Source organism: Dipodomys merriami, unplaced genomic scaffold (assembly GCF_024711535.1).
Source record: "Dipodomys merriami isolate MVZ:Mamm:240054 unplaced genomic scaffold, mDipMer1.0.p SCAF_7, whole genome shotgun sequence".
NCBI lineage: Eukaryota > Metazoa > Chordata > Mammalia > Rodentia > Heteromyidae > Dipodomys > Dipodomys merriami.
In genome coordinates this window covers 71,141,355-71,148,233 of record NW_027206290.1, presented here as the reverse complement: position 1 = coordinate 71,148,233, position 6,879 = coordinate 71,141,355, and positions in this window count along the sequence as shown.

Here is a 6,879-nt window from a genome sequence, read left to right as displayed (position 1 = left end):
TAAATATCTTTAGACCCCTACCCCACTATATGTAAAATACTCTTTCCCTAGGGGCCACAATAAAATGTTGAGAACAGAGATGTTATTTGTGCAGTACCAGTGCCTAGAAGGTTGCAGGTAGTACATAATATACAGACAGCCACTCTTCTCTGCCAAACATTTCAGAGGGTTAAATGTTGGCAGAGAAAAGGCTGGGCTAGACAGCGCAGAAGTGCTTTTGTTGAGCACAAGGAGCCTACTATAATGGCTCCAACTATCTAGTTCCTGACTGCTAAAATTTCACATTTGAACAGAGCTTTAGATTTTGACCAGTTTTTCAAAGCTAAGCTTTGTGATGTTTTTTTAGTTGAGATGAAATTATAATTGAAAACACTTGTGACTCACAATCTTACTAGTCAAGACCCCTTTTCCTGTTGAAACGGTACAATAGCCAGGTACCAATTAATGGCTCACAACAATAATCCTATCACAAGGCTGAGTTCTGAGGTTTCATGTTCAAAGCCAGCCCAGGTAGAAAAGTCTGAGACTCTTACTCCAGTAAACTAGCAAAAAGCTGTAAGTAGAACTGCGGCCCAAGTGGTAGAGCACTAGCCTTAAGCACAAAAGCTCAGGGACAGGGTCCAGGCCCTGAATTCAAGCCTCAGGACTGGTACACATACAAAGTGCACAAAAGTATCAGGTCTTGGTGAGACAGCATATAAAGTGCTTAGTTAACCCAGTGCTGCCTGGGTTGCTATACTAGGCTGGATTGCCACAGTACATTTTTAGGATTAGAGAGCAAGATTTGTGGCTGGTAGTACGTGAATCATCCCTTTGCCCAGCCCCTGCCAAATGTGTGCTTTTCACACTGACTTGGACCTGAAGATAACGCTTTTGTTTATGCCTGTTGAAAACTGCTCTTGGGATGGTTGTCTTGGGGCTTTTGGATCTGGTGGTACAGGGTACTGACCCTGGGTCTTGAACATACTTAGTATGAGTTATGTACATGAATCTTAGCATGTAACTCAAACAGCCCTCAAACTTAGAATCTTCTTGACTCAGTCTCTAGTGTTAGATTTATAGGCAATGTGCTACTGTGTCCAGTCTCTAATTCTAAAGCCTGCCACCATGGGCCGTGGGGACACCAAACTTAAAAGGATTTACAACAAACATAGGAGTCTAGTTGCATTAATGGTAATAGACATTTGTGTAATAAGAAAAGACTGGCTCATGTCTAGAACCTCAGCTCCCCTGAGCAGAAACTGCCTGAGCAGAGTTTGTGATAGTGCCCCATCTCAACCAATAAAGCCATGGATATGTTAATTTGTGCCTGTCATCACAGCTACATGGCCAAGGCTAGCTGCGGTCACAACTTGTAGTTTGTCTAGCAAGAACAAGGCCATGAGTTCAAATCCCTGTGCCACACACAGACACACCCCATTTGGGCCACAGTAGTTACCATGACGCTAGCCTTTGCAATTCTCCCTTAGATAACAGGAAAGTTGGCTTCTATTATGAGTATGTTTGAAGCCATTTGGAGGGCCAGCTGTCCTAAAGAATAATCAATATTAATGGACACTATTCATGTTAAATGAAAAAAGTTGATGAAACATATCAAGCAGTAATTTAGTTATGACAGAAGTAGGAGTTTACATCATCCTCCCACCTCCAGTAAGGAGCTTGAGCAAATTCAATCCTAAATTTCACTTTCTCAATTTGTTTTTTGGTTTTTTTTTTGGTCCGGTCGTGGGGCCTGAACTCTGGGCCTGGATGCTGTCCCTCAGCTCTTCAGCTCAAGGCTAGCGCTCTACCACTTGAGCCACAGCGCCACTTCTGGCTTTTTTCTTTTTGCTTATGTGGTGCTGAGGAATCGAACCCAGGGCCTCAGGCATGCAAGACAAGCGCTCTACCACTGAGCCACCTTCCCAGCTCTCACTTTCTCAACTTGTAACACGAATCTTTCCGCCCCACCTTAGAGGACTGTTATGAGGGGGAAATAAAATACAATCTATGTAAAGAATTCGCAGCACTCAGGAAATGCTTTTGTACAATTAACGTGTGGTGACATACGTGTAATAACAGCACTTGGAGGCTGAGGCTTTAGGATGGTAAATTTGAGAACAGCCTGGACTACAGAGTTAAGACCATCTCAAACAAATTGCTAGACACCAGACCAACAGATTTTCCTCAGGTTTCCACTGTCCCATGCTCAGCCTATCCTCTGCTAAAACCTAGAGTCAGAGGAACATTCGTGAAATATGCTATTGAACAAGTGGCTGGAAACTGGAAATGTCCAGTAAGGGTTCCAACAGGCTTATAAACTTTGCGGAATGTGTAAAGACAGAAGAATCTAGAATCAAACTCCTGATGGTAAGCTTACATGTCCAGAGTTGGGAAAGGCCTCAGAGAATATGCAGTTCTTGAAGATAGCTAATGTGGAGACTTCTCAGAAGTGATGACTATACAGCAGCAGCTTAAAGGTGGTGGCCACTTCTCAAAAGAACAAGAGGAACGTATGCCAAACTTGTGACAAAATATGTGGGTGCTACCCTAATGCAGCTAATGTAACAGTGAAAACAGCCAAAGGGGTCACATTTGTATCACCCACTTCAGTGGACTGACAGGTAAACTTCAGTTGCCTGAAGTGTAAGAATTGACTGATTCACCTGAGAAATAGGTGAAGTTAAGACAAACACATGTAAACTATGAATATGCAGAAATTTGAAGGAATTTGGCAAGCTGTTAAGAGAACAGAGCAAATGTCAATAGGAAACAGACCATATGTCTCCTGGATACCTCTAACCCTCAAATCTTTCACTGTCTTCTCTTAATACCTTTCTACAAAAGACAGTATGTTTGAAAAGCTTAAGCAACTAAAAATCAACCATTTCATTTCTTTACCCAAAACAGACAAAAAGAAAAGCCAGGTCAAGTAAGGCCAAGCAAGCAAAATGTTTCATCTATCTGCTTAAGGGCTGCTCTGACAGTAATTCAATTTTTTTTTGGGGGGGGGGTCTGGTCGTGGGGCCTGAACTCTGGGCCTGGGCGCTGTCCTTCAGCTCAAGGCTAGCGCTCTACCGCTTGAGCCACAGTGCCACTTCCGGCTTTTTTCTTTTTGCTTATATGGTGTTGAGGAATCGAACCCAGGGCCTCATGCATGCAAGGCTAGCACTCTACCACTGAGCCACCTTCCCAGCCCCAGTAATTCAATAAACAAAATTATTTTGAAACTTCCAAGTGTATGATTGGTTGCCTAGTTAACAATTTTTTAGGGTAAGAAATGAGTGGAGAACTGGTAGTTTGGATGTGAAGAGCTATAGGGGTATAGACCAGAGTAGGAGGCAATCCCCAGCACCTCCCAAAACAAAAGTTGTATGTTTGGATGTCTGTGCTTCTATGTGTGCATGTTATAAGTGTATACAGTACATTTTTCCTAAATATATGAAGGAACTCTTTAACTGACAAGGGAAACTAATAAACATGCACTTAAGTCATCAATCCTAATACATTTTTTCTTTCCCTAGGCTTACTAGCCATCCAATACTGTTAAAGCTAAAAGCAGAAATGCACAATGAAAATCAGTTGCTTGCCAGGTGCCAGTGGCTCACACCTGTAATCCTAGCTGCTCAGGAAGTTGAGCTCTAGGGATTGCAGTTTGAAGCCAGCTTTGGCAGGAAAAGTCCATCAGACTCCAATTTACCACCAGAAAACCAAAAGTGGAGCTGTAGTTCAAAGTGGTGAAGCACTGACCTTGAGCAGAAAAGCTCAGGGACAGTGGCCAGGCTCTGACTTGAAGCCTCCAAGGGACCAAAAAAAAAAAAAAAAAAAAAAGATTTGCTTAATGTGCAGCATCCATGACAGTAAAAAGAGGAAAAAGACTTAACTTTCAACTGTTTTGCTTTTTTAAACCTTTTTTTTTTTTTTTTTAAAAAAAACTTGGTACCTGATGTTTTTGCTTATTGGCTAGTGCTGTACCAACTAAGCCATGCTTCCAAGCCCTTTTTCCTGATATTTTTAATACCTGATTTGTTGATGAGCTGAATTTTGAGGGCCAGATGCTGGGCTGCCATGGCCTTGGTTCATGTCTTGCACTGAGCTGGTCTTTGGTGTTGAACCTCTGGGCATGACCATGAGACATGGAGATATGTCAATTTCTGTTGCCTGCCAGCCTCTATCCTGGGCTTTGCCCAGAGCATTAGTCACAGAATCAAGGGATGATAGGCTGCTGTTCCTAGCTAGAGTACTCAGGAACTCAGAATGAATATGGGGTGGGAGGAAGACATTGAGGAAGGCACCTATAATTAGTTTCTGGAAAGATTTGGTTAGAAAAAAGTGACTAGTTTTGCTTTCCATAAGCAATTCAAATATAATTATTGAGTAAATTAGGTAGATGTAAACAGCATAAGCATTTATTAACTCTAAATGTTAGATTCGGTAACTTTAAACTGAAATTGATTAATTTCTCAATAAATTAAAATTCAAGCCATTGTTTATAAATGAAATTTCAAAGCTTATGCACTTTAGCTTTTTTTTTTTTTTTTGGTCAGTCATGGGGCTTGAACTCTGGGCCTAGGTGCTGTCCCTCAGCTCTTCAGCTGAAGGTGAGCACTCTACCACTTGCCATTTCTGGTTTTCTGAGTGGTTTGTTGGAGATAAAGTCTCACGGAATTTCCTGCCCAAGCTGGCTTTGAAACATGATCCTCAGATCTCAGACTCCTGAGTAGCTAGGAAGGTGTGTGTGTGTGTGTGTGTGTGTGTGTGTGTGTGTGTGTGTGTGTGTGTGTGTGTGTGTGTGTGTGTGTGTGTGTGTGTGTGTGTGTGTGTGTGTGTGTGTGTGTGTGTGTGTGTGTGTGTGTGTGTGTGTGTGTGTGTGTGTGTGTGTGTGTAACATGATCCTCAGATCTCAGACTCCTGAGTAGCTAGGAAGGGGTGTGTGTGCGTGCGTGCGTGTGTGTGTGTGTGTGTGTGTGTGTAAACTCTGGGCCTCGCTGTCCCTTAGCTCTTCAGCTCAAGTGTGTGTGTGTGTGTGTGTGTGTGTGTGTGTGTGTGTGTGTAAACTCTGGGCCTCGCTGTCCCTTAGCTCTTCAGCTCAAGACTAGCGCTCTACCACTTGAGCCACAGTGCCACTTCTGGTTTTCTGGAGTCTCATGGACCTTCCTGTCCAGGCTGGCTTTTAACTGAGATCTAGGATTATAGGCTCACGCCTATAATCCTGGTAATGGGCTTGGGAAAATCTTAGTTCTGGGCCAGCCCAAGCAGAATGCTAGAGACCCCATAACTGATGAAAAGCTGGCCTTTTTGGCATGCCTCTGTCATCTCAGGAAAGCATACAGGGGAAGATTGTGGGGAAGGTTGATTGAGGCATAATATAGGTAAGACCAAAATAATCAAAGTAGGGCTAAAGATACAAGCTTAAGTGACAGTGTCTGCCTAGCAAGTGTAAGGCCCTTTGTGTATACCCCAGTACCCATGCCCTCAAAATCAGACTAGACCTAGATTGTAAACAAATTAGTCTTGATGTGATTACCTTTGGTAGAAAAAAAAAAGGGTAAATTGAAGAGAGAAAATAAAACATTTTTGCTCCATTCAAAATTTAGTTTTAAGATTTACCTGTATCCTGGACAGTATGGTATATTCTAGTTTTTTCTAACATTGTACTACAAATCAGGACAATGGTAATTTCACATGGGAGGGGGAGGGTAACTTACCCCAAAACAGAAACAAAACACGGTTATCATAAAATTCTTATTCTTAATTTTTTTCTTACTTGTGCTTACCTGTCTCATCACGATGGAATGATGGCTCTGTCATGTCAAAACCCAGATCTTTGCAGGTTCTAAGATTCTATGGCCTAGATAAGTTTATCAACATCCCTAATGCAATCATTTGTTCAAAGCTATATTACAGATCTCTTTTATAGAGCTCATATACTTTGCTTTAATTTACTCTTGCCTTTGGTGCTAAGAATCAAACCCAGGGTCTTTGACCTGCCAGGCAGGATTGTGCCACTAAGCTACACTTAGCCTTAATTCATTCCTGCAATGCTAGATGACAAATTACTATCACTGAACAGAAACAAATATTTCAAGTACCATAAAATTCAAGTTACAAAAATTAGTGAACAGGGGCTGGGAAGGTGGCTTAGTGGTAGAGCACTTGCCTTGCATGCCTGAGGCCCTGGATTCGATTCCTCATCACCACATAAGCAAAAAGAAAAAAAGCCGGAAGTGGCGCTGTGGCTCAAGTGGTAGAGCGAGCCTTGAGCTGAAGAGCTGAGGGACAGCGCCCAGGCCCAGAGTTCAGGCCCCACGACCGGACCCCCCCCCCCCAAAAAAAAAAAAACCCACAAAAATTAGTGAACAGACTATTTGGTTAAAGAGGCAGATTTAGCATCTGGCTCTTCAATTATTCAATTTTAGTTGGATTGGTTCATGACCCTGGCTAAAGAGCATATTCTAAACTCTTGGTACTATCCTCCCTATAGTCATCCTGTTGTAGTGTATACTCTCTCAGTTTTAAATATACCTACCATTATGTACCACTTGAGGCATACCTTGATTTGTCCAGCATCTTGGTGGTTAATTGGAGGTAAGAGTCTCAGACTTTTTCTGCCTAGACTGACTTCAAACCCGAGTCCTTAAATCTTAGCCTCTTGAGTAGCTACCATTATAGGCTTGAGCCACCAATGCCCAGAAACCATTTTTATTAATCACTTGAATAAAATCACACAAGGAAACTAAGGCCTAGATGGATCAGTATTAGACTAGCTACACAATGATCCCTGGGAGGGAGAAGGGAATAAACTAAGATGAGAAGGAATTCAGCACACTAACTTCCTGGTGGGGAGCAGGGCCAGGATGCCATCATAAGAAAACACAAACCATTTCATCTCAGAGCAGG